Raw genomic sequence first — 13,514 nt, 5'->3', positions numbered from 1 at the left:
ATTGTTACATTTAGACCAGATTTGCTACATTTCACGTTTGTACAGCACGCATCCCGGCAAATATTTGGCAACATCTACAGACGGCAACGGGCGCGTTCGTCGCTTGTAAGCAGAAGCTCGCCGTTCGAATCCGGCAGGCCGCACTGGTTAATGATGATCCACTTCGTTGAGCTGTCGGTTGTGACCAGGTCGCTTCTAAAACACGATAAGTCAATAGCTCAGTGGGCTTGGCCTGGTAAGATAAACACAACTAGTTTAGTTTTATTTGCACTGTGTATATATATATATTTTTTTTGTAAGTCATTTGATTACCTTTCCTATACTTTGCACTCGTATCGTGTGTCTGTGTTGTTGTTTGTTGTTGTAACGTTCGGACCTGCCCCCCACTGGACATCTGCGAAAAAAGCGCATTTTAGCTCATCGGATTCCTCCACAACTCTGATGATTCTAGATGTGAAGCTTTCGTGACTGCAATGATTCATACTCGTTGGTGTTTTCGGTAAAGTCACGTAGGTAAAACAATCAATAAAAGAAAGTAATAAATGAAAACAACAAACAATTTTTTACTTTTCTTTCAAAATTTAGTTGTTTCCATTTATTATTTTATTTTATTGATTGTTTTACCTACGTGACTTTACCGAAAAAAACAAAGAGTATACTCTGATCATGCTCAATATTGTACTTCGGCTGCATTCATCATAATTTAGCAATGCGGTACCTGCACTGTATTCGAAAGATTTCACCGCAAATTACTGCACCGACCGCTGCTTAGCAACTCCTGCAAACTCTGATAAGAGTGCCAGTACCTTCATCCTGATAACCGCGCGCTATCAGAATGAAAGTGCCAAAACTAAAACACAGTGCAGTATACGTAACGCATTATTGTTGTTATCATTCACAGGAGTGTAGAACACTGACACGTGGACACGTCTGAAGAACGTGTGCCCGACGTCTCTCACGGTCGAAGAGCACGTCCGTTGAACTTCTTTCGCGCCGTACGTAGCCAACCGTGCCGATCGGATCCGGGTGTGCGGGAAGGCCAATGAACTAAACGCAAAAAAAGTACGTTCCAAAAAAACGAGTTTTATCATCTAGATCCTGAATGTGACCGCCTAAGACTGCGATACAAGTGAGCCTAGGGTGATGAACAAGGAGATAGAAATGCAGACGCACAGTGAGAGAGATGGATGCGTGCTTGTCATTGCGTCGAGAGACGGGGACGCGTATGGGACGGGCTTGTGACAGACGCGTCGTCTTGTTGGGGTTCAGAAGCGTGCGTGGCCGTGGGCAAGGAGGAGACATTGCGACAGCGTTCGTCACTAATTTACAGAGCTCGTCGCCTTCGCCGGTCAGACGTCAATCGGTGTGAGGAGGGCCGCCACAACATTTGAAAACCATTGTTGGGGGTTGACAGCAGCACGATGATGATGATAATGGAGTGGGGGCGGGGGGCGCGGCAGTGCCGGATGATCCCAGTAGCTAAAGTAGCTACATCATGCTACGGGCCCCGCACTTTCAAGGGCCCCCCGCGCTAAATGCTTTCAATTTTTCAATTCCGGTTCAGTGATTCTGCACTTGCTCTATTACTATAGTACTATACCGCCTTCAACTTTTATGAACGACTGGGTGTTTCAGGTTAGCCATTTGTCGTATTATATGGCTTTATACAGTAGCAAATGAAAAAACACAATTACTTCACTATGCAAGTTACGAAAATTGTGTGTTTTAATATTTACGTGTTTTATTTTTTAAAATCCTTTATATTAAGTTCACTTGCTTGCTTGCGTGCTTACGACCGTGCAAATCTTTCGGTCGTTTTTTAACCCACTTACCGTGATCCAATCGAGCTGACATTTTGCACACAGACTCGTTGTGCGTGACAATGTATTTTCGTGAAACAATTTTTCCAAAATTTTACACTTTTTAGGATTTTTTTTAAATATTTAATTACCAATTGCTTAATGGTGGCAGGCAATCATCTGACCCATAGGTGGCAGCCATCTCAAGCCAGAGGACGAGAGGACTCTAGCCGCCCGTTTCAAAGACCAATGTGGGCTGGGTTGTGGCCCATTGAACACGCATATAAAGGATTTATAGTGAAAAACTTTGTTTTTACGGGTTAATTTTAATTTAGGGCCCATTAATAACATATGCCACAGGCCCCGCACGAGCTTAATCCGGTCTCGCGATGAAGAACACCGCCTTATGCCGCCGGCAGTGTGCGCCAGAAGTTGGCCCAATGCTCAAGACCGGTCACGGAATGACGACCAAATCCCAGGAACGACGCAGTACTGCATAGGGAGGCCTTCATCCAGCAGTGGACTGACAAAGGGGATGTTAGCCTGTGTTATTACTACAACTACTACGACTGCATGATGTGTTATCAGCACTTGGGTAACGTTTGGTCATTACCAGTGACATTGTTTACGTAAAGTTTCGTGAGAAATCCGTGCGGAATAGGAGGGGCAGGAAGGAACAACACAAGACTCACACTAAGACAAAGATCTCACTCTCGAGCACAGGTGGAGAACATACAAACTCTACGTGACATGAGTCGGGAATGGAACCCAGGCGCATTTTGCTTCGAGGTACAATCCACCACGGTGGCGAGATGTTTACTACCTCGCCTGGTTTACAGGAGGTCGTGGGTTCGGTCGCGACCTTGACGCCCTCCACATCACGCGTTCAGAGTTTTTGGCTGCTATAACATTTCCACACGGTGATGAGAAGCCACTTCGTTGAGCTATCATTTGTGGCCAGGTCGCTTCTGAAAAAGAGCTACATAGATCAGTGGACCTTACCTGGTAACGTAAAAATAATGTTTTTTTTTAGTTTTAAATAGTACACGTTGTCATTACCGTGCCGCAACCCTGCGATTATATCATCATCATCAGCAGCAGCAGGAATGATCAATCCACTGCGGGATGGAATTCCTCCACTGCTGCATGAAAATCAGCCGCCTTGCTACAACGCTGAATCCAGCAGTAAACGATTTGCAGTGATATCATCCCTCCATTCTCCCACGCGACACGCGTGCCATTCACTCGCTCCTTGGCTCCCACTCCCAGCCGCTATTTGCGTATTTACCACCACTACGAACGCACACACTGCGGCTCCCAATGAAACGTGCATCTTTAAATAGCGGCTGAATTTGAGCCCAGCGCGATTACAAATGGCTTATTGGAAGCGCTGCTTCCCGTATCCCATTTATTGCAACAGCAGCAGGGAAATGTGCCTCGTGACGGACACTACTCGCTCGGTTATTGCTACAGGAAATGCGAGGCAGGTCCAGGAAACGGTCATCGTGACCATTCCTCGGGATCACAATCACGCATTCATAAATTATAATCTGATCTTTTTTTTCTTCATGATTATGATTAATTCTGCCAATGGAACGAATCCAAGAGGATGTCATCCTTATCCCTTCCTCCGAGGAGGAGATGGAGCGATTAAACCAGTTCCGTGCGCGGGCGCTTTGTTACCCAGTAAGCATGCCCACGTTGACGTTGGATCAACGTTGGCCCAACGTGCCACGTTTACTACTGGGCATGTGGACTATCATTAACATCTCAGGGTCGTGAAAGATGTATTCTTAAGTTTTTTCGGTAAAGTCACGTAGGTAAAAAATAAAAATTAATAAAAAGTAATATAAAAATAAAATAAAAATCACGACGTTTCGGAGGCAACACAAGCTTCCGTCTTCAGGTGGAACAGTCACAGCACGATTGCTGTATCAAGTGAAGACGGAAGCTTGTGCTGCCTCCGAAACGTCGTGATTTTTATTTTATTTTTATTTTACTTTTTATTAATTTTTTCATTTTTTACCTACGTGACTTTACCGAAAAAACCTAAGAATTTGAATCCTTACAGTCACGAAAGCTTCAAATCTAGAATCGTAAGAGATGGTTTTTGCTCAAGGACATCTTAATCCAGCAGTGGATTGGCTGATGATGATTATGATGAAATACCGTGTTCTCAGGATTATAAGACGCACTTTCCTACCCCCCGTGTATTTAAAAGCAAAAGTTCAGGGTGCGTCTTATAATCCGGTGCACGTGTGTATGTGCGACCATAATTGTGTCACTTTCCAGAGCGTTCTATAATCCGAGGAATACGGCGAGAATAGAAATGTACGCTTTAATTGTCTTTATATTGTAAATATTTACCGAGTCAACACCTAGATATATAGACTCGCATACATACCAGATATAGTACGGTACTTATATACTGTACTCATACAGAATCACATACTCACGGACACACGTGGACATCCACAGACACAGAGACATAGGTGAGTGTCTATGGGACCATTTTGCCAGTATCAAAAATGATGAAGAACAATAATAGCTTTCACCCTTTCAAAAAAACAGTTGTGTTAAGATGTTCAAACACCACATAGGTACCTTTTGAAAGGCATCAAGTCTGCATTAACCATGCATACGTGTGGCAAAACATGCAAACAAACAAAACTCTGATACTGGTAGGAACCACCTGGTTCCACCAGCCCACAGGGGATTATTGTGTCCGTCCGTCCGTCGTGCATCCAAAAATGGGAGGGGTGGGGCTGGGTGGAGAGGGGAGGATGGGGAGGGGCTGGGTGGGGAGGGTGGGGAGGGGCTGGGTGGGGAGGGTAGGGCTGGGTGGGGGGTTGGAGGGGTGGGGCTGGGTGGGGAGGGGCTGGTCACCCCGTGGTGCCCTTATAAAACTCAACGTTTAACCTACTCACGCCGGCTTGTGCCCGCCCTCACAGTCGGCCATATTTGCGGAATACACCACGCCGCCGTTGACCCTGGCCATTGACCGAGTAACCCAACGTTCCTACCAGCTCCCTCCGCAGGAATGTGTTAATATACACGCATTGGCTTTGAAACTGATTGGCCTACACCAGAGACGGCTTTCTTCATGGCCTAGTCTCACCAGTGTCAGACCAGAGAATGCCAAAAGGCGAACACCACAAAGAGGACACAACTATCGAAACACATACAGCTCGGGTAGAGAAGTTATATCTACAGGACCTTTTTTGCCAGTATAAAGAATGATGATGTATGCATGTTTTGCCACAAGTACGTGTGGTTAATGCACACTTGATGCCTCGCAAAAGACATCTGGTGTTTGAACAGCTTAACACACCCTGTTTCATTGCCATAAAGGGTAAAGCCCTATTATTTATCATCACAGGTGAGGTGGTGTGACGATCTCGGCCCGATTACCAATGACTGGAGAGAGAGAAAACAAGTATAACCCGTAAAAACAAAGTTTTTCACTATAAATCCTTTATATGCGTGGAGGCTAGAGTCCTCTCGTCCTCTGGCTTGAGATGGCTGCCACCTATGGGTCAGATGATTGCATTGCACCATTAAGCAATTGGTAATTAAATATAATATTTTTGTCCTAAAGAGTGTAAAATTTTTGAAAAAATTTTTCACGAACATTAATTGTCACGCACAACGAGTCTGTGTGGAAAATGTCAGCTCGATTGGATCACGGGAAGTGGGTTAAAAAATGACCGAAATATTTGCACGGTCGTAAGCAAGCAAGCGAACTTAATATAAAGGATTTAAAAACCCACCTCCATCCCATCGAATGTGGTTCTGCACTTAAGGTGGTTATTTTTACAATTGCCACAACATCGTATGTCGAGTGTATTCCCCTCCAAGAAGTTGTGTGGCAGGTCGAGTGTGAAAGTGCTGCCCTCTGCTGTGCGTCGACGGGGCTCTTGTAGGACGATTCTGGGTGCAGCTCTTTGATATCCAAGTCCGTGGGCCGTTTTCTAGCACGTGGCGCTCGTTGCACGCCTCTCAAAGAGATTCTACGTCACGTGACACGACGTCGGGATCACAATCTGGGTAACATTGTAAGAATTCAACAAAAGCAATCCATTAAAAGCAGGATAATTTTAATTCATTACTAAAATTACAACAACAATAAACACATTCTACAAAAACACTGCGCGACCTTAAACAGAAACATCATTAGTATCCGACGTTTCAGACACTGGTCAATCTTCCTAGGACTTATAATTGCCGTTAGCCGAAACGTTGCCTATAATATACAGTGTATGCTTTTCAGGCCACACACAGCGTTGTATGTATGTTGAACTTCTTTCACACCGTACGTTACCAACCGTGCTAGTCGGAGGTGCGGGGGAAGGACAGCACACTAAGACACAAAATTAAGTTCTAAAGCAATGAGTTTTCAATCGAGATGATTTAAAAGTGCATAGCTCCAGTGGCTTCCTAATATCGGATTGGAAGAGCGTTCCAGACGGCTGCAGAAGCGCATCTGAAAGCGCCGCGTGATGCCGTGACCACAGCCTTTGTTCGACGGCCAGCCAAAAGCCGCTGATGCTGCGAAGATGACCGGAGTTTGCATGATGATGGTTTATGTCCCGTGAAGAGATCAGTAACGTATTGTGGTTCATTTGTGGCAATGGGTTGCGACCTTATGATGTATTCGTTCGGCAACCAGAAGTCAATGTTATTGACGAATGTGTTGTTGTTGTTGTTTGTCCTTGTGCACCACTGCCAATGCTGCAGCAGCAGTTGTAGCAGCATCACCACCGGATAGGTAATTGCGTTCCAAAACTACAATGGAATATGTCCCCCGAGTGACTCTGTCCACACTCGGAGCTTTCTGCAATTCTTGTAAAATGAGATCGCGAGTCTCAATGGCTCCTCACCTGGTTAAGTGCAGGGGCCATCGCCTCTCAGCGAATGAGTCACCGTGAAGAGGGGAGGAAATGCACGCCCTCTCTCGCCCATGCATGACCCAACAATTGTTTCTCGTAATGGGGGGGGGGGGTGATTCCTATAAATGAACACAAGACGAGGAAAGACGAGAGAGACGAGAGACCCGGGGGGACGAGGAGTCTTTACCTACTGCGCAGGGCTTCCCAGAGGGGGGTATAGGGGAAGCGTTTGGGGAGCATCCATCCCTTACCCAAAAGAGGACCCCACAATCTGGTCTGTAATTTTTTTTGGTGGCCAATTAATTAAAGACCCCCCCCCCCCCATCACGTGGTAAAATCTGCCCCGGGGCCTCCAGGAATCTCGAGGTTACTCTGACCCTGTGCGGTGGGGTCAAAGTCTCAGGAACACTCGGGCGCCTGCGTTGTCAGCTGCCGTCGTGTTTAGACGCCGGCTAGGAGATGTTATCTTTCTCGCCTGGTATATAATATACAGTGTACCCTTTTCAGGCCACACACAGCGTTGTATGTACAGTACGTGTATGTTGAACTTCTTTCACACCGTACGTAGCCAACCGTGCTAATCGGAGGTGCGGGGGAAGGCCAGCAAACTAACACACACAATTAAGTTCTAAAGCAATGCGTTTGCAATCGAGATGATTGAAAAGTGCATAGCTCCAGTGGCTTCCTAATATCGGACTGGAAGAGCGTTCCAGACGGCTGCTTGCGTTGTGGCCGAAACGTCGTGAGAATTATTTTATTATGTTTTATTTTTATTATTTTATTATTTCCATTCTACGTGACTTTACCGAAAGAACCAAGAAGATGAATCCCTGCAGTCACGAAAGCTTTAAATCGAAAAATTACAAATAGTTTCGTTTTAACGGAGTGCACGGGAGGGTTCGTCTCTGTCACGTCGCCTTCAACCACCGCACTCACCGCAGGTCGCCGCGATTGAATCTCTCTCTCTCTCTTCTAGATTTGACAAATAACAAATAACTCCCACTACAGTTATTTTGCTGTGCCTTTTCACACCTGACGAAGGAAGCTTGTGTTGCCTCCGAAACGTCGTGATTTATGATTTTATTTCTATTATTATTTCTATTATTTATATTATTTATGTTTATTATTTATTATTATTATTATTATTTATTTTTACCTACGTGACTTTACCGGAAAAAACCTCAGAGTATACTCTCTCTCTCTCTGCTTCTTGTCGCACATCGTAGGCTCCCCCTCGGCAGGTACGTATGCTGAGCTTCTTTCGCACCGGTCGTAGCCGACCGTTCTCATCGGAGGTGCCGGGGAAGGACAAGAATCTTAAACACAAAAAGCAGTTCTCAAGAAATGAGTTCGTCAATCGAGATGATGATGAATTAAGAGTGAACAGCTCCCAGTGGCTTCCTCATATCAGAAGGAAGAAGCGTTCCAGACGGACGCAGAAGCGCGTCTGAAAGCGCGCGACGCAGTGACAGCCGTCTTTGTTCCACGGTTCGCCAAAAGCCGCCTGCTGCGAAGATAACCGGAGTTCGCGTGATGATGGTTTATGTTCCCTTATCATTCTCTGATAGTAAAGGGCCCTGTCACCACGTTGTTACCCTCCGCGTTTACTGGCATGAGAGCTTTGATACCAGGTCTAGCCGGAGTTCCTTCGGCAAAGCCGAATTATTCGTGGGGTATAACGCGAAGAAAAAACAGATTGGTCAGAAACCCGCGCAGCGCTCGTTTCTAGGATTCGCCACGAGGTTCAGGCGTATAACATGGCACACGATCGACAATGGATGGATTTTTGTGTGCGGTTAGATCGCGTAAATAATCAATGTGCCGTTAAACCCGCCACCACCCGACGCAGCCAATTCATAAGCTTGTGTCACGTTAAACACAACGTGCAAATTCGTGACTCGTTCAGCACACCGCTTGTGTGTTGGAGAGTAAACACACGAACATTTTACATCTCGCTTCGCCGGTGATTACAACACTGGTCAACATACTTTTTTTGGCATAAGGTATTCCAACGGTTTTAAGGTAATTTTGGGGTGCTGATTCCAAATCTGGCATCAGTTTGTGTCTATCACATGAGGTTTTTTAGATATCAAATATTGCATTTTCAATAAATACTGCAGAAGAAAAATATTAAATAAATGTGGATATCTACATAAAATGATATTAAACTATCCTAAAAATACAACACCATATTTTAACACTAAAGCAGTCACTGACTCGCAACAACTTGCAATCATAAGTAACAGAGTTAATTTCGGGTAAAATCAATGAAAATGGGGTATGCCGATAGCATAAAAATGAGATGTGATAGAGCAAATTTGAGATGAGATTTGGAATCAGCACCCTGAAATTAGTCTAGAACAGCTGCAAAAGTCCAGGCCAGAAAAAATGTTTTTTTTGTTGTTGACCAGTGTAATCAGCCTCTGAGTGATCCACCGACCCCCTCACTCGCCAGCTCGCCAGCTCGGCACCCTTTTGAGGCGAGCGCCGCCGCGCGTTCACAGCCGAGAAGGCAGCGACATTTGATTCTCGGTAACGAACTTGTTGGGTGATGTGCGTGCCGCCGGGTTCCGTGCGTTGAACTTCTTTCGCACCGTACGTGGCCACAACCACCGTGCTGATCGGAGGCTCTGCTGCGTTGGCGGTGGCACACAAACAACAACGACAACAAGAAGCAACTCATTCGTCAATAGCGTGAGCCTTCAAAAGAAAAAACAAGTAAACCCGTAAAAACAAAGTTTTTCACTATAAATCCTTTATATGCGTGGCATCGGGGCGGCTAGAGTCCTCTTGTCCTCTGGCTTGAGATGGCTGCCACCTATGGGTCAGATGATTGTCTGGCAGCATTAAACAATTGGTAATTAAATATTTTAAAAAAATTCCCTAAAGTGTCAAATTTTGGATTTTTTTCTCACAAAAATGCATTGTCACGCACAACGAGTCTGTGTGCAAAGTGTCAGCTCGATTGGATCACGGGAAGTGGGTTAAAAAACGACCGAAAGATTTGCACGGTCCTAAGCAAGCAAGCGAACTTAATATAAAGGATTTAAAAATAGACTATAAAATACGACGATTCAGGCAATGACTTCTGTACGTGCTGTGAAGAAGGGCCATTGCCCGAAACGTCGCCTTTTGTATCGTTTTTATGCAGTGTTCTTGACGAATGTGTTGCGTTGTTGTTATAGCTAGAGTACTTGTAGAAATATTTTGTAAAACAGTTGCTAAGGGGCCGTCCATAAATGACGTCACGCACCTAGAGGGGGGGGGGGTCAGACATTTGTGACGATGTGTGACGAGGGGGGGGGGGTTTAAGAAATGTTAAATAAATATAGACAACACGTTCTATTTAATTAAATAGACTTTGTAATAAATGTTTTCTCCTAGAACATCAGAGTGCAGCGCCACATTAAATACGCACTACAATGACAATAGTTTAAAGCGATTTGAAGCATGTTTTCTTTTCAAAATGGAAATATGGTTTGGGGGGAGGGCAGAGCTTTGTGACGTCATATTTGGGGGGGGGGGGGGGTCTGACTTTTTGTGACGCCGTGTAACGAGGGGGGGGGTCAAAATCGTCAAAAATCGCGTGACGTCATTTAAGCAGGTGTCCCAAAACGCCCCAAAACGCCAATCGGCCAGCAACGAATAGCACTTTCAAAGTCGCGTTGAAAACTAGGCAAAGAGTGAAGAGACCAGGATGTAGTGGGATTTAAAAGAGTGACCCGTGTCACCAAAAAGAACAAAAATGAGACAAACACATCCAAGTGCTGGGCAGCAATTGAGGCAAAGAGAAATCAGCACAAAAACAACAACGTCACACGCAATTATTGTAGCAGTACAAACGTAAAGCGACGTTCAAATCTAGACACACAAGGACACGCGTCAAAGGGGCCGTCCATAAATGACGCAGGTGGGGGGTGGGGGGAGTGTAAAAAGTCCACGTGCGTACAGGGAGGGGTGAGGGGTCAAGTTTTGACAGATTTGTTGCGCACGTGCTAAATGGATGACCCCTTACTCTCCAACACGCAACCGGTGGTGCTGAAGTAGTTTAACGCGTAAGCTTTCGCGAACAATATCATCCATAACATAGGGGGAGAGGGCTCGAGATCTAACCCAACAAAAACTATTCAGGTGCTGAAGTTGTCACGAATTGCCACGTTTTGTTTCACGTGACGAACCTTACCAATTGGCCGTGTCGGGTGGTGGCGAGTTTAACGACACATTTAGAATTAACGCGATCTGACCCCAATTTTTTTTTTTTAAAAACCTGTATTATGAATAATATTGGTGGCGAAAGCACCACTTGCTCCTTGTTAAATCTCCCTGGCTGCCATCCGACTTTCCCAGGCAAACATCGCCCCCTGCCGGAAAATGGTTTTGTAGCGGAAAATTCAATCCCATTACCAGCTCCCCGTCGCCAGAATACGGCCACTCGTAGTGAGATGGGGGGGGTGGGGGGGGTGAGAATTGGTTACTAGGGCGCCGTAGAAATCTGTCAAGCAGCGTTTTTGTAAAATTAAACAGTCGGAGACGCGGGCCACCATCCGGATAGTTTTCCTGCAGAGTTTGTGTTATTAAATTTGACGACCCGAGGCCACGTTTTAATTTCCGCTGACGACGAGACGCACAAATCTCAACACTTTGGTCATTAAACACTGCCTCCGTAAACAAAACAAAAACATATAAGAAAGTTGCGTGGGTGAAACTGTTGTACGGCAAGGACTTAAGGTCTCTGGAAATAGCGTGGAGATCTCGTCAACATCGTTACCATCATCACCGTATTCCCAAACACCATCTACATATCCGTAGATTCGCTCGCGGATTCGCATTTTCAAGGCTCATTTAGTGGCCTACGTGCGGAATGCACAAGTATTGCCACCCCAATCGAGATAAGAGAAGGCGCCGTTGTGGCTAGGAGATGTTAACTACCTCGCCTGGTTTACAGGATGGTCGTGGGTTCGATCCCGACCCTGTATATTTGGGATTTTGCGTGTTTCTCTCCCCGTGGTCGCGTGGATTTTTCTCCGGGTCTTCCGGTTTATTCCCTCCACAATTAGAATCAACATCACGCGTTGGGAGCATTTGGCTACTGCAATAAATGTCCACACGTTGATAAGCCACTTCGTTGAGCTATCATAACGTGTGGCAAACTGGCTTCTGAAAAATAGCTTTTTAGCTCAGTGGGCCTCACCTGGTGAAATAAATACAGTAGTTAAGTTTTAGTTTAGTTTAGAAACAAACTCCAAAATCCACCGTGACACAGATCTTTGGGGCACATTGATAGAAGCAGCACACTACAGGATCACACAGCCATCCTTACAGGGCATCGTTATTTGGCTCGGCTCGGATTACATTAAAAGAGGGGTGAGCACATGGAAGACCTTGGATTGAGACCATCACAGACTGGATGGGGATTTAGACCGAAACCGGCTTGGTCCGTGAGGTGTCGCACGTGGCCCGATGCGCTCGTCGCTATGAGCGATGGGTGGGTGGCACGGGTGGGTGGATGGATGTGTTGGTGGGTGTGGGGGTGGGTGAGTGGATGGCCAAATGGATGTGTGGATGGATGTGTGGGTGGGTGGATGGATGGTGGGTGGATGGGTAGATGGATGTGTTGGTGGGTGGATGTGTGGTTGGATGGGTGAATGGGTGGGTGGATGTGTGGGTGTGTGTGAGCAGCTCACACATCCTTGAAAGATCTGGACACATTCCCATCAGTGAGCTCCTCCGGCGGGCAAGGCTGCTTTGGCTGTATCATGTAGCCCGCATGCCCGGCCACCGCATGCCCGGCCACCGCATGCCCAAGCAGCTTCTGTTTGGCCGCATAGAGGGGGCTAAACGGGCACGGCACGGGCTGGAGATGAGATGGAGCTGATGCGTTACGGGAGGATGTTGAGCTGAGTGGATTGTCGATGACCGGCACCAGCGGTGTCAAGATCGGCCTCTATGGAGGAGGCTCGTGAAGGACGCTGCTGGACAGTTGGAGGCAGTCGCCCTCCAACAACAACGGAGGGCAGAGGAGCGACGCTCACAACAACGAGCGGAGCGCCGGGCGGATTAAATACAGCAAGTTGGCACAGTAGGGGGTACAGCTGGTGTGCATCTACCAGTCATCTCAGTCAGCCAACCCATGACACCTGCTGGGTCTGTCCCAATAGCCTCTGTCAGCGGGCCTTTGACACTTCACGTGGTAGCCTCAAAGTGCGCCTAGCCTGGCACAGGCGCCGTGGTGACGGCACCGTCACTTAGTGGCGAATAGCGGGTGTTGGTATCTTATTTTGAATGTATATAGCGGCCTTGATTAAGGCGCTGAACAAATAATTAGCTCTTTGTCGATGTGTTGAAGGCTCAAGTTGGAGGCTAGAGGGGATGATGATAATGAACGACCATTGCTGTTGAAACAACACGCAGCGGTTAAGCGTCTGTGATCGTTTGCCCCCTATGTGTTTGTACAGTATATATATGTTTACTGTATTTGTGTATGTTTTTGGCACCGTTAAATCGATGTGCCTATATAGGTTTGCTCGGAAGATCGGCGGTGTTGGTAAAGGCATATCGTAAAGGGAGTGAGGCAATTGATACATCTAAATGATGTGTTTTCAACAAAAAATAACCTCATCAATAACACAGCCCACTTAAAGACCGGCACGTATACACGGATTGCATCAAGGTGCACCTAGCATGGCACACGCGGCGTGATGATGAACCAACGGCGGTTGTTGTTGTTGTTGTCGTATAGATGTCGACATCCTTCACACTGCTTCTAGAATAAACGTATAATTACGATAAGTAGCGTTCTGTATTGTTTTGCCTTGAGCACAGGGAG

Source organism: Lampetra planeri, chromosome 5, assembly GCF_965212315.1.
Source record: "Lampetra planeri chromosome 5, kcLamPlan1.2.h2, whole genome shotgun sequence".
In the NCBI taxonomy this organism is placed as follows: Eukaryota; Metazoa; Chordata; class Hyperoartia; order Petromyzontiformes; family Petromyzontidae; genus Lampetra; species Lampetra planeri.
Note: the sequence above shows the minus strand (reverse complement) of the source record.